The sequence below is a fragment of the Portunus trituberculatus genome, chromosome 16 (assembly GCF_017591435.1).
Source record: "Portunus trituberculatus isolate SZX2019 chromosome 16, ASM1759143v1, whole genome shotgun sequence".
NCBI classification, from domain to species: Eukaryota; Metazoa; Arthropoda; class Malacostraca; order Decapoda; family Portunidae; genus Portunus; species Portunus trituberculatus.
Genome location: NC_059270.1, coordinates 10,607,450 through 10,635,444, shown reverse-complemented (window position 1 = coordinate 10,635,444; position 27,995 = coordinate 10,607,450). Strand labels below are relative to the sequence as shown.

Sequence of the window (27,995 nt, the reverse complement as noted above, 5' to 3'; positions counted from 1 at the left end):
AGCTCACTACTGAACCGTTAGGGCGGTTTTTTTTTTTTATTGGTCTGTTACTTTCGTGTAATATCATAATCGTTCATCATGTGTTGCTGCTTTTATGTGTTAACTAATAAGAAGTAATGATATCGCTGTTACTTGGTCATTGTCGTAAAGATAGCTATTTTATTTCGTGTTAGGTATACGAAGATCGGAAATTGCTCCAGAATTCATGAAATTAGATTACCTACGTTTTGTACTGCGACGAAAAAAATGAACAAGTGAAATCTGCTCTATAATGGGAGTCACAAGTATTATGGTTAGTGATCTGTTCTCTTACATTTGCCTAAAGGTAATTATTAGAAGGTTAAGTTTCCTCGTATCGAAAAGAAGATACCTTGAGGTTTGATTTGGTGTTTATTAGGCGTAAAGCTCCTGTTGATTCTATTAATTTTTAGTATAGTTAAATCATATTTAACATTTATTTATCCATTGCTTCGTTGTTGGTTTGAAAGAAAATATAAAACCTACTTCCGGGCAACTTGTATTTTCTAGTTCTCGCCTCATCTTAGGGGGATTAACGTTTGATCGGTATAATATTTGAATGCAGTGTGTTTCACATAGTCCACTAATGATTGTAATTATAAGTAAGTACGTAAGAATAATAATCAAGGTATTTTGCTTGAGAAATTACTCTTATGAGCAATAAAAGGCTGGGATACAAACGGTATGTACGTACAAGTGTGACAAATCTGCCAGGTGAGTGATGTCAGTATATAGCGAGGCTCCTACTGACGCTCGGAACCTTTCCTTCTTTCCCTCTCTAGCTTCCTTTCCTTAAACCTATGTTCTGAGCTTCGAACATCAACACATATTTTATAGCCTCTGTCTAAATTACGCATGCATTATATATTACTACCTTTCGCGTATCTACATTGGTTATGATACATAACAGGGCAAGAGTAAGGATGAAGGGGACTCATAATGGACGTTAATGGAAGAACATCGTTTTGATCGAAATTAGGGATGGTGTGTGTCATTCGCGTGGAACAAGATGATGGCCATTCCAAAGTCGAACATGCAATTAAATGTTAGGTTAATTAAAATATTGTTAGCTTTGAGGTACATGTTACGTTATCCTCGTGGATGTAGAAGCGTTTTTGAGTGTTGAAATTGTTCTACACAAGGGAGAAAGCAGAGAGTCAATTACGGATTACTTTGAATACGTTAGTGGTAATAGTTGATTTGTCTTCCATAATCATCATCATGAAAGGGTTATTACGCCAGATGGCGCGTCACCTAGGTCGATCTTCTCTCGTATCGTCGTGAAGCCCTCCCAACAAGCTTCCATGCAGTCGTGATTGTAACACTTCCATAACGACAGATAATGATTTTTTTTTTTCTGCAACCCATATATTTGAAGCAGTGAGGTGATCAGCGACCACTATAGGTAAAAATGAGGATACTGCTGTTATATGCTCTGAAAACAACAACTGTTATAAATATGGACAAATATAAAGAATCAAACATTGATGAAATGTACTGAAATTTATGTGACACCCATGATATACATAACTACCTTTCTCCACAGACCAAACGACCGTGTTGCCGAAACCATAGGTATGTCAGTGATGATGGTACAGATAATGGAACAGCGCAGTACGACACCGACAGTAACAAACACAACCATCCCGCCCATCTTCGACAATTCTATTGTGCTGTTCGCCTGCAATGGTTTGGATTGCTTTCACTGTCAATTTAATTTTCCTTTGGTTAGTATTGTGTGATTTACTACTGAAACAAGATATACTTCACGGTAGTTTATTAATTACTTCATCTATTTTGTTTTTATCATATTTACTATTTTATTTAGAGGTGTATTAGTGTGTGAATGTAGTTTAAGGAGTTAGTGGAAACTAGGGAGTGACTAAAGTTATGCAACAGTATGAAATTTAAAGTATCATACAAAAGTAATAAAGCGATTAATGAGAGATAAAACGAATGTTGTATTATACAACATTTACCTGAGGATTGTTCATATGATCAAATCATGACAGTATTTGACTGATGTCAAGATGGATAACACGATGATCTGCGTCTATAGCTATGATGATTTGTACAACAGTTTAGATGGTCTGTGACTTAATATTCGTGTTGGTAATTTAGTCCTTATTAATTTCTATCTTGACTTTTAATTGTAACTACTGCTTTCTTTTCTACAAGCAAAAAAAAAAAAATCTCAGAGAGAGAGAGAGAGAGAGAGTGAGAGGGAGATAGAGAGAGAGTGGGGGGAGTGGGGGGTGGAGGTACCGAACAGAAACAGAAACCATAAACAATCAAGAAAACATCACATTGGTATCGAGAATACTAAGATAAGCAAATCTGAGATGATAGTTCAGTGATCCCTCCTCCCGTTTGATGCGTCATTAATCCACACAACATATCAACGGCATTTTTTTTTTTTTTTTTTTCAATGTAATGAATGCTTTCATGTTTCACAAGAAATTTGATATTACTGGCGTCCACGGTCTGGGGAACAAGGTTGAAGACTAGACACTAGACAATTATTTGTTTATGTTAATGGAACATACATCGATCAAGCAATCATAAGGTTGAAGGAAAATATAATAAAACATAATAAATAGAATATACAGAAGTACAGAAAATCTAATTCTATATTGCCAAGAAAGATATTTGAAAAGAAAATCAAAAAGTTTTTATCAGATTGGCAGGTTTGATGTTTCGAGATACGGTCCGAACTCGACCGGCAGCGAGGCTCAGCACTGCGCAACACCACCACCACTACCACCCCACCAGTAGTATACTTGAGCCGGTGATGTGGAGGAAGGCTCCCGGATCTGTTCTCAGAGTATTGAAAAGATAAAAATCAAGTCATTTGTCTACATCCACAGCAAGCCTTCTACAATAAGAAAATCTCCCATGGGATTACTGAGTGTGATGCAGAAGTACTGGTAAGAGTTAAAAAGTATGCACGTGTGTATTTGTGTATTTGTGTGTTTGTGTGTGTATTTGTTTGTTTGTTTGTTTTTGTGTGTGTGTGTGTGTGTGTACAATGTGTGTGTGTGTGTGTGTGTGTGTGTGTGTAATTCACTGTTTGATCTGCTGCAGTCTCTGACGAGACAGCCAGACGTTACCCTACGGAACGAGCTCAGAGCTCATTATTTCCGATCTTCGGATAGGCCTGAGACCAGGCACACACCACACACCGGGACAACAAGGTCACAACTCCTCGATTTACATCCCGTACCTACTCACTGCTAGGTGAACAGGGGCTACACGTGAAAGGAGAGACACCCAAATATCTCCACCCGGCCGGGGAATCGAACCCCGGTCCTCTGGCTTGTGAAGCCAGCGCTCGAATCACTGAGCTACCGGGCGTGTGTGCGCGCGAGCGTGCGTGCGTGTGTGCGAGCGTGCGTGCTTGCGTGTGTGTGTCCGAGCGTGCGTGTGTATCCGAGAGTGCGTGTATGCGAGCGTGCTTGCATGTGTGTGCGCGCGCGCGAGCGTGCGTGCGTGCGTGTGTGCGCGAGCGTGCGTGTGTCTGTGCGAGCGTGCGTGCTTGCGAGTGTGCGAGCGTGCGTGCATGTGCGAACGTGCGTGCATGTGCGAGCGTGCTTGCTTGCGTGCGTGCGCGTGAGCGTGCGTGCGTGTGCGTGCGTGCGTGCGAGCGTGCGTGCGTGTGCGTGCGTGCGTGTGCGAGCGTGTGCGGGCGTGCGTGTGCGTGCGTGCGTATATGCGAGCGTGCGTTTGTGCGAAGGTGCGTGTGTACGAGCGTGCGTGTGTACGAGCGTGCGTGTGCAAGCATATGTGTGTGCTCACACACACGCACGCTCGAACACACACGCACGCTCGAACACACGCACGCACGCACGCTCGCACACACGCACGCACGCACGCTCAACGCACGCACGCACGCTCAACGCACGCACGCACGCTCAACGCACGCACGCACGCTCAACGCACGCACGCACGCTCACACACGCACGCACGCACGCACGCTCGCACATGCACGCATGCACGCACGCTCGCACACGCACGCATGCACGCACGCTCGCACGCACGCACGCACGCACGCTCGCACACACACACACACACACACACACACACACACATGCCCGGTAGCTCAGTGGTTAGAGCGCTGGCTTCACAAGCCAGAGGACCGGGGTTCGATTCCCCGGCCGGGTGGAGTTATTTGGGTGTCTCCTTTCACGTGTAGCCCCTGTTCACCTAGCAGTGAGTAGACACAGACAGAAATGTAGGTAAAATTCATGAGGATCCACATTTGTTTTCAAAGACCCTGCACAAGAGTAGTAAATGATAGACTTCCTGTTCTTTACAACGAGTGATAACATGTAGGTGTGAGCCCGTAGATTATCAGGGGGGAGGTGTAGCAGGCATGTAAGAAAGGAGGCCAGTGTGGATGTTGTCATAAATTTACTAGAGCAGTTCTTACATTAACAGCAAAGGTGTAATTGTATATGGTGCTCGGAACACTTTTGGATAAGAGACCCTTGCGAATATTTCATGGGTTAGTGCTGAGAGATTTGTTTCATGCTCATTCCCGGCAAGATAAAGCATTTTATTGTGTGCTTTCATTATCTCTCTCTCTCTCTCTCTCTCTCTCTCTCTCTCTCTCTCTCTCTCTCTCTCTCTCTCTTTCTCTTATTCTTTCTTTCTCTTTCTCTTTCTTTTATTCTTTCTTTCTTTTCTTTCCTTTTTCTTTTCTTTTCTTTTCTCTTTTCATCTCTCTCTCTCTCTCTCTCTCTCTCTCTCTCTCTCTCTCTCTCTCTCTCTCTCTCTCTCTCTCTCTTTCTCTTTCTCTTTCTCTTTCTCTTATTCTTTCTTTCTCTTTCTCTTTCTCTTATTCTTTCTTTCTCTTTCTCTTTCTTTTATTCTTTCTTTCTTTTCTCTTTCCTTTTTCTTTTCTTTCTTTTCTCTTTTCATATCTCTCTCTCTCTCTCTCTCTCTCTCTCTCTCTCTCTCTCTCTCTCTCTCTCTCTCTCTCTCTCTCTCTCTCTCTCTCTCTCTCTCTCTCTCTCTCTCTCTCTCTCTCTCTCTCTCTCTCTCTCTCTCTCTCTCTCTCTCTCTCTCTCTCTCTCTCTCTCTCTCTCTCTCTCTCTCTCTCTCTCTCTCTCTCTCTCTCTCTCTCTCTCTCTCTCTCTCTCTCTCTCTCTCTCTCTCTCTCTCTCTCTCTCTCTCTCTCTCTCTCTCTCTCTCTCTCTCTCTCTCTCTCTCTCTCTCTCTCTCTCTCTCTCTCTCTCTCTCTCTCTCTCTCTCTCTCTCTCTCTCTCTCTCTCTCTCTCTCTCTCTCTCTCTCTCTCTCTCTCTCTCTCTCTCTCTCTCTCTCTCTCTCTCTCTCTCTCTCTCTCTCTCTGTCTCTCTCTCTCTCTCTCTCTCTCTCTCTCTCTCTCTCTCTCTCTCTCTCTCTCTCTCTCTCTCTCTCTCTCTCTCTCTCTCTCTCTCTCTCTCTCTCTCTCTCTCTCTCTCTCTCTCTCTCTCTCTCTCTCTCTCTCTCTCTCTCTCTCTCTCTCTCTCTCTCTCTCTCTCTCTCTCTCTCTCTCTCTCTCTCTCTCTCTCTCTCTCTCTCTCTCTCTCTCTCTCTCTCTCTCTCTCTCTCTCTCTCTCTCTCTCTCTCTCTCTCTCTCTCTCTCTCTCTCTCTCTCTCTCTCTCTCTCTCTCTCTCTCTCTCTCTCTCTCTCTCTCTCTCTCTCTCTCTCTCTCTCTCTCTCTCTCTCTCTCTCTCTCTCTCTCTCTCTCTCTCTCTCTCTCTCTCTCTCTCTCTCTCTCTCTCTCTCTCTCTCTCTCTCTCTCTCTCTCTCTCTCTCTCTCTCTCTCTCTCTCTCTCTCTCTCTCTCTCTCTCTCTTTCTTTCTTTCTCTGTCTTTCTCTTTCTTTCTCTTTCTCTTTCTTTTCTCTTTCTCTTTCTTTCTCTGTCTTTCTCTTTCTTTCTCTCTCTCTCTCTCTCTCTCTCTCTCTCTCTCTCTCTCTCTCTCTCTCTCTCTCTCTCTCTCTCTCTCTCTCTCTCTCTCTGCTGCTCTCTCTCTCTCTCTCTCTCTCTCTCTCTCTCTCTCTCTCTCTCTCTCTCTCTCTCTCGCTCTCGCTCTCTCTCTCCCTTTTTTTTTTTTTACTCGAATTATCGAAATTCAATGCGTGGTTGCTGCAACATTAAAGTTTGTCACTGATTTCTCTTGCATGATTTTGCAGGCAAGCTTGACGTAATTGGGTGTGGCGCTGTCTTTGCTTAGTCCTGCACTTCCTGTCCTAGAGAAGAGAAGATTCATCATACTTTTGGTTTGTATTAGATTAGTTTTTCTTTAATCTTTTCTATAAGTGTTCTCTTTCTAGTTTTCCCTTATCTAAATTAAGATGCAGTGTCATTTTCCTCAACGGAGCCAAGGAAAAATTGTCATGTATGTAGAATACTGTATATAAAGCACTGCTCCCCTGAAGATATGCACTGTTGACTGGGCAAACAACGAACCTGTACATGAAAACACCGACTTCACTTTAATGTAAATGACAGATTTTCACCAGATAACATTACTTGACAGAGACACTCGTAAGGTTATACTTGAAAAATATCCATTGTTTGTTTAATATTTTCTTACCTCATCCTCGCATGCAGGCAGATAATAGGGAATTCAGCACCCTCTAATTTAGGTTTGATAGACTACAGTTGTTTCGCTAGTACGTGTAAGGATGAAGTGATGTACTGTTTAATCTTTTTTTTTTTAATATTCCATATATTTCGAACATGTACAACAAAACTTAGTGAGACAAACTTACTAACATGAAGGAAGTTTGTACATATTTGGTGGAATTAACACCTTGATAAGACATTAGCACTGGTTTTTATTCATCTGAGAAAAACAAGCATTGTACTACCATTGTATATATCACTTGCCTATATTTCTTGAAACTGATTTCAGAGTACAAGACCTTTATAATGTTCGCCGACTGCTTGGTGAGGTGTTACTCATGTATTCAGTACCTATCTGCTGGCGTGGGTTATCTGTTGGTTTGCCCGTTAAAGTTGCAGAAGTTATGGAAACAGCCACGACAATTTATTGAAGTGTTGCTGCCATTGACCAGTGTTGTTACAGAGTCGAGACAGACGTGTTATTCCACCACCAAACCAGTAAGCAAGGATACTTTGATGGTTTCTGTGGTTTTCCCGCTTGTGACGTCACCTGTTCGTGAGCCTCACTCGCCGTGTATAAATTTGTGTATTGAAACAGGATTAGCCCACAATGTTTACTCATTGGTCATTGCCCGATAGTGCAGACATGTTTTTGCACCAGTCACGTTTTTTTTTTTATTCTATGATTTACTTATTTATCTTATGGTTGTGAAAAATTAGGTTAGACTTTTCGTTTCATGTGGCGTTATGAGAAAAGAAACATCATTCTTGGGTAAAGATACTGTTATGCTTAACAAAACGCCAACTCGAGTGCATCACCTACTTTTCATCTAACCTCGAGGGAAGTGGAACAAAAATACACTCTACAATTTAACAAGCGATACAGCTGTACTTTTCCTAACTTTATCATTATTTGAATAATTCTGCTTATGGAAATTGTCTTGTTTATCGGAGTGGTGATAAGTTTTTGCATTGATGATTTATTTACTTATGTTTACCGTCTTCCCTGATTTTTCCTTTCTAATTTCTTACGTTACTTGTTTCTTTATGATTTATATATTCTTTGTTTCATCCTTTCTTGGTTTCTCTCGGGTTAGAACAGATGATTAGGAAAGGACAGACCGAGGATGATTATAGAAGCGTAGGAGAGTCGAACGTCATTCAAAAGGGGATGGTAATCTGAGAGGTCAGGTTGATAGGATTTTTTTTTAGTGAATTGAAAATTCTAAGTTTGTTCTGGACCAAACAGGCAGCGTTCATTTTTTTGTGTGTCCGTTTCGACACTGTTACAAAGCAGCACTTATTTTGGTTTGATTGCACTCTTAGATGTCGTTTCGCTGTACTTACCTCTCTGAGGGTTTGTGTTCTGTGCCTGTCTCACCTCCGCCCTGGACCTTACATGCCCTTCCATCTCCGTCAACTCCAGAGAGGTATTTTTTTAATCCTTTAAAATATGCTTTCCTGATACCAGGTAATCTATTCGTGTTTTTGCTTCTGAAAGCTTCCTCCCATTTTGATTTGTACCAAATTTCACAATGGTCGTTATTAGCTTCTGAGTTCTAATTGATTACCTGTTAAAAAAAAATATTCTGAATTACCTAAAGAAATTCTTCTACTTCACTGTTGCCCAACAGCAGGCTCCAGTCGACATTAACAAATTTAGATAACGTACCACACTCCTGACTAATTGTTCGATCAACATATTTCCTGCAATAATGAGGTAGCTGATCGTAAAAAGTGACACGATACTCTGTACAATTCTGTACAATACGTATAGTCTAATATCAGCTACGTTAACCAAATTGCATGCTCAATCCCAAACCCAGGATGAATGATTTTTTCAAAGGTCCAGTGTTGATAGGAATGCAAAATAAGTAAATAAGTTTTAGGGACAAAAATTGCTTATCAAGTTCAAGTAATCTAAACTAAAAGTTGAAAAATGTATCATATTAGCATGTAAGCCGCCGCCGTTGCAATGGAACTTGTGCTCGTAGGCTTGAGATGCGTTTTAGTATACATTTAACATCTACTCAGCAATTAGGACTGACTGCCTGCTGTTCGTTTTTAGAATAAACCTAATATTTTAATTTGTAGATTTCCTTTGTTAAATGTAAAGAAAAACGTGAGTGCATGCGTGTGCATGCATGCGTGTGCGTGCTTGCGCGTTTTAGTGTGCTTGCGTGTGTTTTAGTGTGCTTGCGTGTGTTTTAGTGTGCTTGCGTGTGTGTTAGTGTGCTTGCGTGTGTGTTAGTGTGCTTGCGCGTGTGTGTGTGTGTGTGTGTGTGTGTGCGTGTGTGTGTGTGCTAGCGTGTGTCCGTGTGTGTACTTGCGTGTGTCCGTGTGTGTGCTTGCGAGTGTGTGTGTACATAGTACATATACACAATTTATTTTTTTGTGTTATCCCAGGCGCGAATGTACACGAGTTTCTAAGAAACTTCTGGAAATCGCCGTGGTACAGTGGAACCAAGCGCTTTGGGGCCGTTGGGTCTCCAAACGCACGGGTTCTAATCCTGGCCACAGTCCGAATATAGGTAGAGCTTTCTTACTCCGGGTAACAGTTTCCTAACCCTTGGGTTTTCAGATAGGATGTCTCCTTTAGCCAGCAAAGTTTGGTAATGACTCACTTCCATTATTGTACTTGGCATGGGAACCCTGTTATAAGCAAGTGTTCAGCTAATGAGATTGGTTGGCAGCTGATAGAGATAGAAGTTTGCTATTGGTAAATTAATTTGTAAATGTTTTTTAATAAAAATAGGTGAGGTACGTACGTTGGCGTCAAAACTTTTCGCAGTTAATTATGGAACTAATAGTTATCTATCAGTTCATGTTTAACTCTAGCCAAAACATCAAAACCATATATTGGTTACTGATAGATATAAAACGGTGTCAACTACTATTCCTGTCTCATGACTTTGCATTGTATATATCAATACTATAACTTGGTTGTATTGACATTGCTTCAAAACCACCTGCCTCTTGTGTACTTATAGCTGTCAAGTGATGATGCTGCGTTTGCTTTGCAGAAGTGGTAATTTGTTTTAGAATCTCCAAAATGAACTTTTACAAGGGTCACGGTGAAATTGGTGTCGCGACATCCTGCAACAAGGCAAGATGAAGACCTGTGCGTGGCACATTCCTCTTTCAGGAAGTATTCTGTTTGTGGACCACTGCATCTCATTCCTACACGGTTAAGCGAACGAAATAAGCTGCAGTAAACCTGTTTACGCTCGTTATAAGCAATCTACGTGCATCCCTTCTGGTCCTTTACTTCCGCCACTCCTAAATATAAATTATGATCGATTTTCCTTGTTAAATTGGTACATAAATTGTCTTTTATTCCATTTTTTTTTTTTTTATGAAATTCGAAATCATTCTTTTTTTTCGTTTTTCTCCGTTGATTGAATTTTTTTTTTATAAAATTCGATTTTTTTTTTTTTTTTTTTTTTTTTTTCCCCACTGTTTATTGTGTGCTTACTGTTTAGACTCTCAACTAAGCCAACCATCATAGATTTGTTAGTATCGAAATGTCTGTGTTCTCTACATGTCCATTCATTTATCTTTTAGGTCTGTTCATAAAGCTATTGCAACCAATTTTTACTTAATCTGTCCTCTGCAAATATGTCAATACTGCTAATAACCCCATTTTTTTACTTATTATTTAAAAATAGTAAATACTTTCTCTGAATACTTCGCCCGTCTCGGATTTAGTGCTTCTGAATACTTCGCCCGTCTCGGATTTAGTGCTATTAACTTTAGTAAAGTAATTAACTCAGTAAATACTTTCTCTGAATACATCGCCCGTCTCGAATTTAGTGCTATTAACTTTCAGCGTATGTTGCCATTGTTATCACATCCAACCTAAAACTGAATCAACAATTCTACGTACCTTGTAGATGAACTTTAGGTACCTTGTCAAACATCTTACAAAGTTCAGCTGTATCTTGGTAAATGTACCTTGTCAAAACATCTTACAAAGTTCAGCTGTATCTTGGTAAATGTATCTTGTCAAACATCTTACAAAGTTCAGCTGTATCTTGGTAAATATCCATATCTACTGTTTCATAGACTTTTAATACTGAAAGGAAAAAAAGATCGTGAGGCATGACTTCACGTATTTGTTGTGAATCTTCTATCAACACTTTCTATCATAACGGTCATCGCAATTATTGGTTCCATCATTTTAACGTTTTTGGTGAACTGATCAATTGTTCAACTTTTATTTTATGTAAAAGGGACAGCAAAGTTTAATTAAAAAGATAAAAAAGGCCTGTTGAAGCACCAGACCGGAAAAAGACAAAATAGGATACTAGGGTTAATTTTTAGGAGCATGAAAAGCACCGATAAAATAGGATACTAAGGTTAATAATATTTAGGAGTATGAAAAAGGATATAACTAAGGTAAATTTTTAGGAGTATGAAAAGCATAAGTCCCGACGTAATATGAAAGGTATATTTGGTACTGGTCAGACCACATCTAGATTATACTGTACTGTTTTGGTCCCCAAATTATAGGAAAGATAAGTCTATTAGAATCAGTAGAAAGGAGAAGGACTAAAAGGATACAGGGGATGAGAGAGATCCTCTACGAAGTTAGTTTAGCTGTTAAATTTGTATTCCTTAGAGAGATGTAGCTTAATAGGGGGACCTGTTGGAATCAGAAGTCATGTGTCCAACTTTGAAATTTCTGTGTTTAAGGAAGAAATGAGAAGGAACTGAATCTCTAAATTCAAGTGGTGCTCTCAAAACCTACCATCACTGTTTTTACTGATTTCAAGCTTGACTTGTGTAGGAAGCACATGTATGTATAAAATGTTTAGCAACTGCTGAAATCCTCCTCTTTATACTCTGTATACATTTTTACTAGTCTCTATTTAAGTTGTGGTTTATTCAGTTTGAGATAAGACTTTTGTGGGTTACCAAATGATTTAAGTATTACCTAATTGCTCTTTTATACTAAACTAAAGAAAAAATAGTAACTTAAAAGGAGAGCAATTAGGTAATACTGTTTTAAATCATTTGGTAACCCACAAAAGTCTTATCTCAAACTGAATAAACCACAACTTATTTATTATGTTTAATATAATTGATTTTATTTATATATACATTACTTTAGTTTCGGCAGGCTTGAAAGATTGCAAAATGTAATTAAGTCTTAATTTTTCAGTATTCGTGCGGCGTGAAGGTGAAGTGGAGGTGCGGCTTGATAGGTGGGCTTCACAAGTTCCTGCGCAGCGACACATACAGGCTTCTAGTGACAGCAGGACGATGTGTTCATCGCCTAGCCCACAAGGTCCAATATCAGGTGGTTGCAATGTAGCTGTGTCACTACTACTATTGCTGGGAGCGGTTGCAGGGGAGTAATAGGACAATACAGAAATAAAGAAACACAAAAACAGAGACAGAGAGAGGATGGTGGGTTTGGTGTTAGTAGGTGGATGTGTGAAGGAATTAGTGTTAGGTTGGGTGTGTTGATAGATGGGTTAATGTGTAGATGCGGTGGATAAATGGTTGAGTTGACTGACCTTAATTTAACTCTTGAAGAAATACTAAGTGATGGCTGGTTTCCTGGTCCCTCTCTCACGTTCTACTGTCATATACACTACAATCAACACCAGAGAGAACGTGAGAGAGGAGTGAGAGAAGAGAGGAGTGAGAGAATAGCAGTGTGCCAAGAGTGTGAAGTGAATGTAGAGAGACTTTTGAGTAAAAATAAATTTAAGTACTTCAGACCGATTTCACGATTAAATGCAGTAGGTAAAGTGTTCAGTGCAGTGTTGAATGAGAGATTGTGTAACTGGATTGAACGAACTGGAGTGTTTCCGTGCGGATAAGGGACCTGCAGTTTTAGAAAAGATTCGATTGTGTGCGAAGATAAGAAATACCATGGTGGAAAGTATGTGTGTGGGAATAAAAGGATGTGTATGCCCTTCTTATATGTGTAGATGTGGTAGTCATGAGTGAATCGGTAGATGTCCTCCAAAGTCTGTTAGATGTTGTAGATGGGTATGGAAGAGACTTTCGAGTAATATTCAGCGATGAGAGGTCAGTTAAGAGAAACTCTGTACGGAGAGTGGGAGAGAGAGCTGCAACAGTCCAACTGGCTGTGTGAAAGAAAAGACTGAAAAGATGAGCTTGGTGAACGAACCAGTTGGTAGGCTGACTAGGATGAAGTGCAGCAAGGATGAGAGCGAGCATGTACGATTTACTGCGAGAAGTTTAGAAAAGCGTGTCCGTTTCGAGCGAGCATGATGTATGATGGTATGGATGTGATTGCGTGGATTTAGACGTAGGACAGAATAGAAGTAGCTAGAATGGCACTTAACGCACCGAGGTATGCAACAATAGAGGTAGGTAGGATATAGCGAATAAATGATGCAAGAATAGTTAGGAAGGTGTTTCTGTGGAATGTTAGAAATAGCAGATAGGGGAAGAGTGATCTGGAAACCAGTCAGGCACTCTTAACATACAGCGAGTTGTATGTTACTCGTTGTATGTTAAGAGTAACGAACATGATTGATAGAAACGGAGAGAGCCTAGAATGTGATGTAAGAAAGTGGAAGAGGAAGAGACAAAATTGTTAAGTGAATGGAGGATGATGTAAGAAAGTGGAAGAGGAAGAGACAAAATTGTTAAGTGAATGGAGGAATAAAATAGAGCAGAAATGTACTTTAGAGTAGTGATACAGAGGGAATTGGGGAATACCAGGATGGAGAAGACAGGAAAGAAAGGATGGAGAAGACAGGAAAGGAAGGTTTTTTTTAACTGGGACTGTGGAGAGTTCCTGGAGAGAACGTCGTATGCTAGATGTAAGGTATTAGTAATATAGATGATGGTGTCTGGTCTGACTTTGGCCTTTTCTTTTATGTTTCTTTTTGTCCCCTACAGGAGATGCCGATACTAACACCTGCAATAGGAGAAATCCTGAGCCACCTGTAGTAACAACATTAATTAAGCTCAAGGGGCTCAGGGAAGCGGGTATGTGAAAGGAAGAGAGGGAGGTACTTGATCTGAATGACCGAGATCGGAAAGGGACGGAAAGTTCACGACAGAGTAGATAGAGATAGTGGAGTAGCTTTTGTGTATAGAAAAGGAAAAGCAATTTTAGAATAGGAAAACTAGATGTAGAAAACGGTGCCATGAAATAAGAGATTTGTTGAAAATGTGAGGAATGCAACAACCAGCTTGATTGGGTATTATTATGGTTACGAAGCTAGGGACGCCAGGAGGGAGATTGAATGGGAATATGTTGGCAGTTGAGAGAAAGGTCACGAGTTTATATGGGAAGAGTGGAGATTTAGGCGAGTTACTTGGCCTACAGAAGTATGATGTGAAGAAGCTGAAGGATGTGTGTATAAAGGCAAAAATAGAATAGGAAGGCAGTAGGGCCAGAAGAGATATCGTATAAAATGGGAGCCACATCTGAGGAACGACGTGCAAGTGGTTGGTAGTGTGAGTATGTGATGATCGGAAAGGGAAGATAGAGAGTGTACAAGGTGCTGGAATGTAAGTTGTATGAAAGAGGAAATGGATGCAAAGGCTAAGAGGAGAATGAGAGGATGGGAATTTCCAAGTAGACCTGAATGATATGGATGAAAATGTGAGGAATGCAGCAACCAGCTTGATTGGGTATTATGTTACAACGAGGCTAGGGACGCCAGGAGGGAGATTGAATGAATGGGAAGCATAAGAATGAAGAGGCAGAAAGTGAATACCAAAAATGCATGCATGAACAGCGTGTGCGCGTCAGCTGCGAGTGACGAAGCGGAAGATAAATGAATGTGAATGTTATAAGGATAATTATGAGAGAAACGTGATTTAGTCCCTCAGAGATGGTGATAAAAAAAACTATAGATTCTTGAGGGGTGAAGAAGGAAGGGACTGCCTGACTAAGAGAATGTGGAGAGCCTGAAGGTGAATCGAGCAGGTAATGAAAAAATTAGAAAGTTCACAAAAGAGTTATGGGAAGAGAGAGTGGAGATTTAGGTGAGTTACTTGGCCTACAGAAGTATGATGTGAAGAGATACCGTATGAGAGGTACAAAAATGAAGGCACTTTTACCAGGTATGGGAGGAGGATGGAGGGAATTTGATGTGACGGTGAATAGAGAGTCTTAGAAGAAAAAGTGCAAAGTATGTGTGTGTGTATGTGGGCAAGTTGAGGAAGAGGAATGAAGAGGCCAGAAGGCGAACTCATCAGAATGTGCATATGTGTGGCAGCAGCGAATGACAAAGCTGAAGAAACCGTAATGAATGATGACTAAGGGTTAGTTAATAAGGTGTGTGATAAGCGTGATTCAGTCCTTCAGAGAGAAAGATGTGGAAGGTGCTAAAGAATGGTATAATTTCTGAGGGATGAGGGGAGTGCCTGAAGTCAGTGGTGACACAGATAAGGAGAAATGAGAAGGATGATAGATAGGGAAGTCAACCCCATGAGATTAGAGGATGCAAATGGTGGAGAATAGATGTGGGAAAAGGTAAAAGAATGGAAGGGCAGCAGGGCAAGCTGAAAATACTGTGAAATACAAAAATGGAGAAGCTCTGAATGGAGAAGCTCTGATCGATTGGATGACTGAGCTGCTTAGCCAGGTATTGGAGAAGAGAGAGAGAGAGAGAAGAGTGGTTGCAGAAGGAGAGAGAGAGAGAGAGTGACAAGAGTGGTTGCAGAGAATCAGCCCCGTGCCGTTCTTGGATCTTGATGACTTGAGTAATAAAATATACGGTGTGAGAGAGAAGCCTTGTTTCATATTCCTATGTATTTCTCGGAAGTATTGAGAGACAGAACTTCGGGTAGAACGTCTGACGTGGTCGGTCCTTCAATAATGTCGTTTCTTCTACTTCCTGTTTGCAGAAGCTTGAGGGTTCATTGTTGGCGTAGGGCAATTCTTAATCACAGTATACTGAAATTAAATAGAATAATAAATCAGAGAAGTCCAGTAATTTTTCATTTATTTAAGTATAAATCTTAGTTATACGATATATTCATTATTCATAAGATTTATTACTAAGCTGAGTATATATACAATAATACTTTTTTTCTACATTTGATGCTGCTTATATTTTTTCCTGTATAGTGCATATACTACATATTAAATTTGATGCCGCCTATAAATTTAATCTAGAAAAAAAAGATTCGTAAATAAATCTCAAGTGAAAAGCTTCACCATCTTGAGCCACGTCCATCATGCACGTGTCAAATAATTGTTTGTAGATGATCGCGCTTTCTCAAGTATTTTTTACTCACGCAAATGCTTATTCAGGAAACATAGCACGATATAAAAATAATGAAGAGATGTGCTCACTTTAACTGACAACAATGGAAAGTGTTTCGTTATGGTCAATTTTTACATCTTTCACATGCTAAGACTTCACAGCAACAACCATCAAATGTTCCTTACTGATATTTATTTGCCATAGGAAATTTAATCGCATAAGCTAATTTGAGCCTACATGTCTCGGTCGCACCCACTTCCCAAAACAAATTGCTGCCAGGTATTCTTCTCCCCCTACCTTCATCTGTACATCTCTCCCTCTCTCACACATTTAGTGATGGGATTTCTCTCAAAATAGTGTTGTCTGAATGCGAGTCAATAATGTGAATCAGTTCACGTTCGGTAACCTCTAAATAGAAAAAAAAATAAGCATGTAAAATATCTATTTTTACCGCTAGGAAAGAGTCGTTTTGCTTCAGTTGCCTTCCATGTCTAACAAGGATTCGAAAACTTCCTTGTGTTCCCTGTTTCGAGGGTTTGCCCGCAACTTGCTCATTTCCCTCACACAGCATGAGGGGAGTTTACGCCTCCTGAATTAATCTCCTTGCAACCCAAACCAAAACATGAAAATGTTAGTTATTGGATAAATATCCATTCTTAAGATTATTGTAGATCATCTCCAATAGTGTTTTCTACCTGCATCTCATCACAAGCTGACGATGTGGTGTTCTCGTGCATCCAGCTCTATTTTGGATTCAGCAAGAGGACTTCAAATCTGAAAATTCAGTAATACACATCATTCATTCATTGCAGACATTTGATTGTAATAAATGTTTATCAAATCACTACAATGATGTGGGATTGATTGATTCTACTATCATATGGCTAATTACACACGAAACAACACACAACACACACAGCACAAACACACACGCACCACACGACAACACGCACCACACGACAACACGCACCACACGCACAACACACCACATCCTGAGTCGCCACCATCCCAAAATATGAGGGGTCTGGTCTGGAGCAAATTCAGTTCCCTTGAAGCGCCGGGCAAAACCGATCAGGAACTAAACTCAACTATTTACACCTGCTTCCCTCCACCTCCCCGCTCCAAAAGTAATAATAATAATAATAATAATAATAATAATAATAAATAATAACGCAAACAAAAGAAAAGAATATGATAAAGATGATAATGATGATAAAAAATAGGAGAAAAAAAAAAACATCAGGAAGCGAGGTTTAGAAGTGGAGGCGAAAGAGGAGTAAGAGAAGGAGTAGAAAACGAACACATAGGTAAGGATGCGGCGTGAGAGAAGAATAGAAAATACAAAAATCTAAGGAGGTTAGGAAATAGTGGGAAAACGAACGCGTTGATATTGTGAGGAGGGGCTGCTGGGTCATAAACAGAGAGGAAGAAAGGGGAAGAGAAAAAGAAGGACGACGACGAGGAGCAGTGAGTAGGAGAAAGAAAAAGAAGGTATAAGTGAAGAGAAGTAGCAGAAAGAAGGGTAAGAAGAAAGAAGAGAAGAAAAGAATAAGCAGTAAGTGGGAGAAAAGTAGGGTAAGTAAAGAGAAGTAGCAGAAAGAGCAGAAGGAAGATAAACAATAAGTAGGAGAAAAGAGAAGTTTAACGCCCTTCAGTACTGGAACACATTTTCATAACGAGTTTTTGGTGTTTGTGAAATTGGACAAGAAATGTGACAAGAAAATGAATGTGCGGTTCAGAAGACACGTAGGAGGAGAGGGACTGATGAAAAGCGCAGAGAGATAGCGATATATATTAACGTACGTCATTGTTTTGTTGCCATACCATGTGAGGCTAATTCATCACCACCACCCTTTAGTTTGTCAATACGAATCCCTTTCGGTCACAACGTCCTCCCGTCTTCGCTCACCAATATCTGAAGCGATAGCAATTTCTCTGTATTGTCATATGCTCCTCACACGCAGGCCCTTTGATCACTCCCTCCCACAGAGCAGACATTTGGGATGAGCCAAGGGAACCCCTCCTCGTTAGGGAACTCCAGTATCCGTGGCCTCATGCTCATTACCTTCCCGTTTCCCCCTTGATACCTTTGAGACGGCGCTTCCTTATCCCTTCTATGATCATTATCTAGCTGCCCGTCGCTATGTATTCGATCAAGTTTCCGCATCACTCTTCAATAGCCACACTGCTCAGACCTTCTACCTCTGCATCCAAAATAGTTTTTCATCATTGTAAAGCTCGCTCTGTGCCCATCACCTTACTTCACATTGGTCTCGCTATCTGCAACACATTTTATACCTAGTCTCACCTATCTCATACTACGCAGATCTACGTATCACCATTCCATCTTAGTTAATTTTTCACCACTGCACAAGACAGTGTCTTAAATATTATACACATGTACTGTATGTAACAAGGATTTCATAAACAAAAATGACAATTGCTTACCATATCACACAGACGACAGACGTACGGACGCACAATGGCGGCTGTGAACTCGCTACTCAAGTTCCAATTCCAGCCATGGTGGACGCCCTATCCACTATGAACTTGAATCTTTACGCGAGATTCGAACTCACTGAATGAACTTTACATTCTAATATTAGATATTTCCTATTTGTTTTATAGTAATTATCTCGAAGTAATGTTACCTTTTCAGAAGATGGCTTGCAAAATAAAAACAATATAAACACTTGCATGGTCATACGAGTTACTTGGTTGTTCGATGAATAAGTACAGAAATTAGCTCTCAAGGATTCACTGGTGTGCTAGTGATTATCAGGTGAAATTTGATCATATAAACTTCACAAGGACAGCGAGTGGGAGAGATGACTGAACGGAACCAAGTAAATTGAAAACTAAGGTTCGATTTACATCAACACGTCACCGTCAACACCGTCGTCTTCCGTGACGTAACAAACCTGATTGTCGTCCACTTCATAAATGAGCTCCATCACGGGCGCCAGTGTCACGTCAGCCCGTCACTCCTGCACACACACCAAGACAAGATGGACTACGAGGAACTCATCATTGCTACTCTGCTGTTGTTGGACGACTCGGAAGAGGAAGACCGCTGTGCAGGTGCATGGAATGCGGTGTACCGTGTTTTTAGATTCATCGAACAATGAATCATCTTCACCTCGTATTATAGGAAAATATATTATAATCATGTAATCATAATAAGATCTTATTTTCTCTGTACAAAAATAACATTTCACGTTCTCATATCAAAGATATCCAACACCAATAATGTTCAGCACCACCACCGTCCGTCAATATTCGATTTATTAAATTTCTGATGGCGTGACGGCCGTTAGCGCGAAGGATCCTCGTTCCAATGTAGCACATCATTTGTGACGTCACCTTCGGCAACAGCGTTCACGATGTGAACCAACCTTAAACTCACTTCATCTTTATAATATTTTACGTACACAGCAACACTGGTTTAGGATGAGATTCTTACATCTTACTCTTAATTACTGTAAAGGAATATATTTGCCTTCCACGGTTTCGAAAACTTTTCTGCATTCCATTTTTCGATGGGTTGCCTGAACTTCCTCCCCATCACATACCAATACAAAAGGTGGTGGTTTAGTTGAAGATGGATAAATCCCCATCTTCAAAATTATCGTATAATCATCTCCCAAAGTGCTTTATACCTATACCTTGTCACATGTAGTGTTCTCACGCATCCAGCTCTATTTTGGCCTCAACAAGAGGACTTGATTCTGAAAAGTCAGTAATACACTGCATACCTTTGACACCGTTGTATATTTTAATGATTGAAATAAATGTTTACTAGATCACGATGATGTGCAAATGACTGATTTTGCTACCATATGGTTCATCATATAATACATATATATATATATATATATATATATATATATATATATATATATATATATATATATATATATATATATATATATATATATATATATATATAATATTTCTTTATATATGTATATCATAATTTTTTTTTTAATGTAAGAGCTGGCTAAGGGATAAAAATGTATAAAAAAGATCAACTTCCTGTTCAACTGCTCTGTCACCTCGATTTTCTCGATTTTCTGAGTTAAGAAGAGTTGGATCCCTATTATACTTTGCTCACGTCTCTTTCACACCTTGCTTAAATATCTGACTGCATTGTGCATCGAGAAGTGTATGGGTAACCTGCTTACTCTTGAGAGTTGAAGGAAATTACTGATATCCAGAGTCAGTATTCGTACACAGCTGTCACTACGTCACGCCATAGACCCAACCTACCTTTCAAAGTACGTATAAGGGCAATGTGACAAAGTTAACGTGAAATTGGACATAAATGTAGTGGCGTTGTAAGTGGCGGACGCTGTGTACAGTGAGGGTGAATGCAGCGTGAGCGTTCCAGGACGGTGGTTGGTCGTTACCAGGGTACTTTAAGTATGTGGGAAAGGTTTTTGGGAGAGTGACGATTTAGTGGTGCGCAGGGCTACGAATTCGAGACGAGATTTGAATAACACTTCACAGGATGACGTACACTGTTCCACAGACGATGAGTTCAGGCGTCACTTCGAGTGTACTTAATTCATCTCCCTGAGGCGGAGGCTCGTGATGTGGATACAAACACTACAATACCAGTGTTTGACTGTAATAACCGATCAAAACGTAAAACGACATTTAAACAAAGTGAAACCATACAGAGCATGTGGACCATGAGATGTACAAAGGCTACGATGTTTGCATTTTTGTAGAAAGGAAATAGAATTGCTGCATATGATCATCGAGGAACAACTTAAACGGTTTTACAAAGAATTACTATATGGTTTTATGTGATTGTCTAAATCTTTGGTTTAGTCCTCCCAGGGAGCAGGCCGGACCCCAGAGAAAACGTGGTTGTGTTTAACATTGTCACCCTGCGGCTTCTGACAACTATGGCCAAACGTAAGAGAAAAACTTTTTTGTAATACTTGTAGACTTCTCAAAAACTTACGACCTGATTCCTAGGAATATTCTCTTTAATGTACTAAAACACTTAGCATGTGATAAGAGTTATGTTATCGGCTCTGGTGGCAATCTATCGTGTGACGCAGTGTGGTATTGGTGCGGCGGTGATGACTGCTACACTGAGAGTCAAGCAAGGCTCGCCCACCTCTCAGTGACCTGTTTCCTGTTCGTGGTGTTTGTTAACGAGTTTAAAATGGTAAAAATGCTTCAGAATGAGGAATTACTTAACAAACTACACATCTTAGTATTTATTGAAGATACGGTGCTGTTAGCAACCTCAAAGGCGAATATGGTAAGGAAGAAATTCTCAAAAAAATGTTGCAGTGATTTCTACATGAAAGTTAACAAAGGGAAGACTTTTTTTTTTTTTTGTATAAACGGTTGTGACGGTCATCCTGACCAAATACGTGTTGATGACTTGATGGTAAATTCCTGTATTAAGTATTAACTATATTTGGGCTATTTTCTCGGGAGTGAATATACATGCAATAAACAAACTATACAATAAAAAAATTATATCAGGTTCTAATGTACGTATGCGAGTTTTCTAAAGGAAAATAACATCCTGTTTGTTGTGAAGAAACGGCACTATGTCCTCGCTGCTCTATGGCTGCGAATCGTGGCTCGGTGCAGATCTTACGCCAGTCACAAAGTTGTAAAATGTATGTGTAAAACACTTGTCAGGGGTGAGGAGATCAACATCGAACTTGTTCTGCTAGACAGAGGCAGGTTACCCATGTTTGGAAGACCTTGTAAAATAGGAACAGCATAAATTCTGTAATTGAATGTGGAAGGAAAGCAACGAAAGCTTGATGATCTCATCATATTAATTATAAAAATGGTAAGATACAAGAATGCACTCATAAATAGTTTTCCAAAGAGTGCAATGAGAGTATGGACATAGTACGTGGCGAAATACGTAACGAGTTTACTTTCCGATGTGTGGTGTGCAAGGAAATTATCTTGAATCGGAAGTGAATGACATCTATAAATATAAGTATGCAATCAATGAATTCCATAGATTATCTTTCGCGCGTGAGTGATCATAGCCTGGCTATAGAAACCGGCCGATGGAACAGCAGAGGTTGCCTACCTGTGGAGAAGCGCCTGTGTGTGTGTGAACAAATACAGACAGAACGACACGTGGTACAGAATTACCCACTAGCACAACACAAATTCATAATTTCATGAAATTTGAATAACTATTTTCTGGTAAATATTCACCTGGTGTGACTTGCAAAATAATTCATAAAACATTGAAGGTATATTCTTAATTTTCACCAGTTACTTCAATACAACTTATTGATACAAAATTTAAATTTTTGTGGACTACAGTGTGTGTGTGTGTGTGTGTGTGTGTGTGTGTGTGTGTGTGTGTGTGTGTGTGTGTGTGTGTGTGTGTGTGTGTGTGTGTGTGCGGCGAGCAGATTTACTGCACAAAACCAAAAAAATATGATAAATGGGAAGAGACGCAGGAGCCACTACACCACTAATGGAGATGCTGCCGGAATTCTTAGCAATCTGTCTTTACTCATCACAAATTAATCAAGTGTTCATAATGATAAAGTTCTGAACTGCTGTATTTTTGTACCGGTTCACACATAGTATCATCACAGCCACTCTAAACTGTTCACAGCTAACCAGCAAAATCTCTCAAACACTCGCGTACACACACAGGCAATCCCATCCCATCCATCCCTCCCTCCATCTCTTCCTCCCCATATCACAGTCCCCATCCCGTCCTCGCTCCCTTCCACTACTTCCCCGTATCTTGCATTCTCACCTTTCTCCTCCTCCTTTCCCCTTATTCCTTCCCCTTCCCCTTCCCCTTCCCCTTCCCCCTTCCCTTCCACCTTTTCCTTCCTCCTCTCTCCTCCGCTTCCCCTCTTCCTTCATCCCTCTCTCCCTCCCTTCCGCCCTCTTCCTTCATCCCTCTCTCCTCCTCTTCCCTCCTCTTCCTACCTCCCTCTTCCCTTCCCCTCTTCCTACCTCCTCCTCCCTCCTCTCCCTCTTCCTTCCTCCCTCTCTCCCTCCTCTTCCCTCCTCTTCCTTCCTCCCTCTCTCCCTCCTCTTCCCTCCTCTTCCTTCCTCCCTCTCCCTCCTCTTCCTCCTCTTCCTTCCTCCCTCTCCCTCCCCTTCCCCCTCTTCCTTCCTCACTCTCTCTCTCCCTCCCTCCCCGGCTCCTTTCCCCGCTCCCTCCTCCCACTTCCCTTCCTCTTGCTGCCTCACCCTCCTTTCCCTTTCCCTTACCCCTCCCCCCTCTCTCTCTTTCTCTCTCTCTCTCTCTCTCTCTCTCTCTCTCTCTCTCTCTCTCTCTCTCTCTCTCTCACCTATTTACAAATCAGTGGCAGTGGAGTAAAATGAAGCTGGTCAAAGTGTCCTAGAGTTGAGCGGCATCGGTCAAGGCCAGGCAATGGACGGCAACCAATGCACGGCACCCAGTGTTCACTTTTTCCCTGTCAGTGTAGAAGAAAGGACACATTGTAATGTATATCACCGAGATGGTAATGGTATACATGATAAATAAGGAGATATTACTCCCGCTATTACTACTACAAATACTGTTAAACAACATCAACTAGTTATAGTACTGCCAACAACAGTAACACTTTACTACTACTGCTGCTGCCACTACTACTATCACTACTACTACTACTAATAGTAATAATAAAACCACTGCTAAAAATATTACTAACTAGTATTATTGTTATTACCATTACTACAACTACTATTAGTATTTTAGTACTACTAGTATTAACGTCTAAATACCAGTACCAACAACATCGTATAACTATGTACTCTCATTATTATTACTACTACAACTGCTACTAATTGATACCATGTTATTAGTAATGTTATTACTATTACTACAACTCCTACTGTTATTATTATTACTTATTACTACTACTCTATTAATATTAATATTATCAACCAAGAAAAGGCTTAGATAGTTTTACAACTACAATTACCAATAACGCTTAACTACTTGTGGTATTATTACTATAACTACTACTACTACCACCTGTTACTACTGATATTAAGCTGCTTGTTCTGTGCCCATCACCTTGCTTCACATTGGTCTCGCTATCCACATCTTATGCCCGTATTCACAAAACTCCTTGCTTTCCCACCACGACAACTAACTAAAAAGGTTTTCAAGACACTTCCTCCTTATGATAAACTAGAAACCATAAAGATACCCTTAAAAACACAACTATCTTCAACTATAGCCTTTGGAAAGTAGTGATGGTAAGAGAGCAAAGTATTTCAGAATACAAGCCTTATACCTACATTTTCAACTCTTTGCTTATCATCTACGTACAACGTAGATCTACGTAACACCATGCTATCTTATAATTAATTTACTTCACCATTAACAAGACACAACGTCTATTAAACATTATACATATATATGTAACAAGGATTCATAAACAACTACGACACAATTGCTCACCGTATCACACAGGCGACAGACGTACGAACACATTCAATGGCGGCTGTGAACTGATCCTGCTCCCCAAGTTCCAATTCCAGACATGGTGGACTCCCTGCCCACCGTGAACTTGAATCTTTACGCGAGATTCGAACTCTCGAACAATATAAATACTTGAATGAATACACGAGTCACTTCGTTGTTCAATGAATAAAGAGACATATTAGTTTTGAAGAATGCATTGGTTTCCTGGTGATTATTTCATAAGAAGACTGGTGTTACTAATGAGGTTTTATCATATAAATATGACAAGGACAGCAAGTGGTAAAGATGACTGGACGGAAAAAAGAAAATTGTAAATCTGGTTTTCACACAAAGCCGTCACCGCCAACTCCGTCGTCATCCATGACGTAACAAATATTACGATCTACAGCTTCAGAGATGAGCATCATCACAGGCGACGGTGTGACGTTAGCCCGTCACTCTCGCAAACGCACCAAAACAAGATGGACTACGAGGAACTCCTCATCATTGCTACTCTAATATTGTTGTACGATTCGGAAGAGGAAGATGGCTCCAACCCTGTGGCAAGGTTGTGCAGGTGCATGGAATGCGGTCTTGCCACATTTCCAGATTCATCGAACAATCGTCTTTATCTCACACTTTAGGAAAATATATCTTAATATATCATAATTAGATATTCTTATTCTTTTCTCTGTACAGATATACTAACATTTCATGTTTTCATATGAAAAATGTGAAATATCATCAATAATTGTTCAGCACCGCCATTATCCTTCTGTCAATGACTGGAGTATTTAATCTCTGATGGCATGACGGCCGTTAGCGCGGAGGATCCTCGTTCCAATCTAGCACTTCATTTGTAATGTCACGGTCGGCAACAGCGTTGACGGTGATAGACTATTGTGAACCAATCCTAACTCCCTTCCAAATCCTTATACAACTGCCCTAAGTTATCATATACAGCAGCATTAGTTTAGGATGAGATTGTTACATCTTACTCATGAATACTGTAGAGGAATACATCCACGTTACATTAATTTGAGTGGCAATCACTGATTTATATCTGATGTATACATGAAGACAACCTTTCCACCTTTCAGCTAGCAATGGACTCTACTATTAAATTTAAGACACTTCAAAGCATAGTTTTCTCAAAAAGCCTTGCTCCCATAAAAAAAAAAAAAAAGAATATCATAGATAAGAGAAGGGTGTCAAATAATTAACATGTGTCAAAATATTATATAATTTAAGAGATATTTGCGGAAAGCGATGTCCCCTCGGGTTTGCTATGGGTAGTAAGGAGTTATTAGCGTATGGCACGACGTCATGTAGTACAAGTTTCATACTATTTCATTGTTCAGTTTCTTCCTTTCTTTTTTGTTGATTGTTTATAAATCTGATCAGCATATATTCTATAAAAGGTCTAAAAATACATAAAGAAATTATGCAATGAATGAAGTTAGCGACGGACGTAAATTTAAAGTTTATGTATAAATTTTGAGAGGTATATAATATATCTTTGCCTGCTCAGGAAATATGAAACCCTCAAATGTTTTATCAGTCTGGCAGATCATGATAAATGTCTGATAAGAAGTGATATACTTTCCCCTTCAAGCTTGTTAGATATATCTTAAGAATTATATTCATATTAAAGCCTTAAAAATGTTCGCCATCGTTTTTGCCGAAATTCATCTGCCTACAACAAATTATGGAAGCCCTGATAGTGCATTACACACACACACACACACACACACACACACACACACACACACACACACACACATATATATATATATATATATATATATATATATATATATATATATATATATATATATATATATATATATATATATAAACATCCACATAATGACAGGTTCCTAATCCGATTGACACAGTAACGCTCCTTGCCTATCACCGCTTTTCCAAAGGAAAACACTTTCTTCCCACATTCCTAAAAAAATCCATGCATTTCTCTTTGTTGGTCCACTAAAATGACTCCATGAAAGTTATATAATAATGAACCTACAAACAGTAATGATAAAACTCGATACTCTAACGTTGACAACTGTAGAAGGAAGACGAGTATCGGATATTTATCTATGTTTTCCACAATTCTCCAATGAAATGATATAATATAAGACTTCATGTGTCCACTGTAATGGAAACCTCCTCCACTCCCTCCCTCACTCTCTGCTTCTCCATTAGTTGACCCTCACCCTATATCGCAGTCCCTCTCCTCTCTCCTCTCCATGGGCCGCTCTTGCTCTCCATCACACGATTTCCTCCCATGTCCTCATACCACTAGCCTGTGCTTGCTGCTCCCTCCATCATCCATGCCTGCGACAGGAAAAACACTGACCTATAGGTCGCATATAGCTTCACTGCTCGCTACACTCAAGACAGCGCTCGTGAATCTCCTCTGATATATTGTCTTGCTTCCCCATTCCTCCTTTTCTTACTCTAGAAATGAATAATGTAAGGATAAAAAGCTTCACTGCCTGCTGGAGTGGCAATGGTCCTCTTGATAAATCATTCTATGTGGTGTATTTAGTGTCATGGAGTGCGAGCATTTTTCCCCCATCACATATACAAAACTAAGGGAACAAGAAACAACTTTATTACCTGAGTTATTTTTTATGTTCCTCTACTTCACCTGAAGAACAAGAAAATGGAAAGTACTGATAAAAGAAGAAATGTCCAATGTTTACCTTTAAAACTGATGAAAAAAAGAGATGGAAGAAAGATTGTTAACCATCGAAACTGGAATAAAAGTAAGAAGTGCAGCGCTTATTAAGAGTAGCAAGGAAATGAGAGGAATTGATGAGACAGTGCAAATCTATTATTGAGGAATTTGTAAATAGAATAAAATACTGGAAGTATCATTAAGTCCATAAGTAATTTGTTATAATCATTTGATTCCTTCGGTTAGTGGACAAAAATGTAACACCACAACATAGCAGCCAGTGGTGTGGTGTTCCCAACAGGAAAATCGCAGTGCCACAGGATAGTCAGGATGGGTCTCACTGTCTGAGTGATCATAATAATGTCTTTAAACTATTGTTTCTTATATATCTTAACTTATAATGCAATAATGAACTTTTACCATTTTTTTTTTTTTTTTACATTTTTCTTCAAAAAATTAGAAATATGTGGATTTTTTTTTTTTTTTTTAACGGTGGTGTGGAATTTGTAACTCTCGGGACACTCGTTACTGGCACAGCGCTGCAATGAAAGCTACACAATGTTTGTTTCTACCCAACATTTTTTTCATTTATCGATCTTTTTCATTCATTTATATATATATATATATATATATATATATATATATATATATATATATATATATATATATATATATATATATATATATATATATATATATATATATATATATATATATATATATATATATATATATATATATATATATATATATATATATATATATATATATATATATATATATATATATATTTTCTTTTTCTCTTTTTTTCGTGAGTTCAGGTCCAGATGGGTGTGTGCCTGATGGCGCGCCTGACCACCGCACCATCCATCTTCGCTGCGCGGAAGGTAAGTTCACTCTCCCATCCCTCTCTACAGAGCCACACACTTTCCAAACAGATGATATATGAGTCTGGAATATAATGCATCAAGTTGTCACGACCACCATCGAAGGAGTGTCGTCCCCCCGGCTCTCCGCGACCCTC

General features: G+C 39.8%; 3 long non-coding RNA genes across 5 annotated transcripts in view; 2 read left to right on the top strand and 1 right to left on the bottom strand.

Moving 5' to 3' along the window:
• The window catches only part of LOC123504629, a 173,556-nt gene extending 171,883 nt beyond the window's left edge, over window positions 1-1,673 (top strand). Inside the window, exon 4 of the long non-coding RNA XR_006674896.1 lies at window positions 1,565-1,673. This is a non-coding gene — a long non-coding RNA (uncharacterized LOC123504629). The remainder of the gene's footprint in view (window positions 1-1,564) is intronic.
• Window positions 1,674-2,722: 1,049 nt separating this feature from the next.
• On the top strand, window positions 2,723-14,725 carry LOC123504614. 3 transcript variants are annotated; one of them, XR_006674891.1, is made up of 4 exons: window positions 2,723-2,945; window positions 6,198-6,284; window positions 11,798-11,923; window positions 13,519-14,725. It is a non-coding gene; the product is annotated as an uncharacterized LOC123504614 (long non-coding RNA). The 3 variants fall into 3 exon arrangements; XR_006674890.1 differs by having other exon boundaries at window positions 11,798-11,935; XR_006674889.1 differs by lacking the exon at window positions 13,519-14,725 and having other exon boundaries at window positions 11,798-12,075.
• Window positions 14,726-15,354: 629 nt separating this feature from the next.
• LOC123504613 lies at window positions 15,355-24,379 on the bottom strand. Its single transcript, XR_006674888.1, has 4 exons — window positions 24,283-24,379; window positions 23,159-23,284; window positions 16,538-16,616; window positions 15,355-15,529 (listed from the first exon to the last, which is right to left on the bottom strand). It is a non-coding gene; the product is annotated as an uncharacterized LOC123504613 (long non-coding RNA).
• Window positions 24,380-27,995: the final 3,616 nt, after the last annotated feature.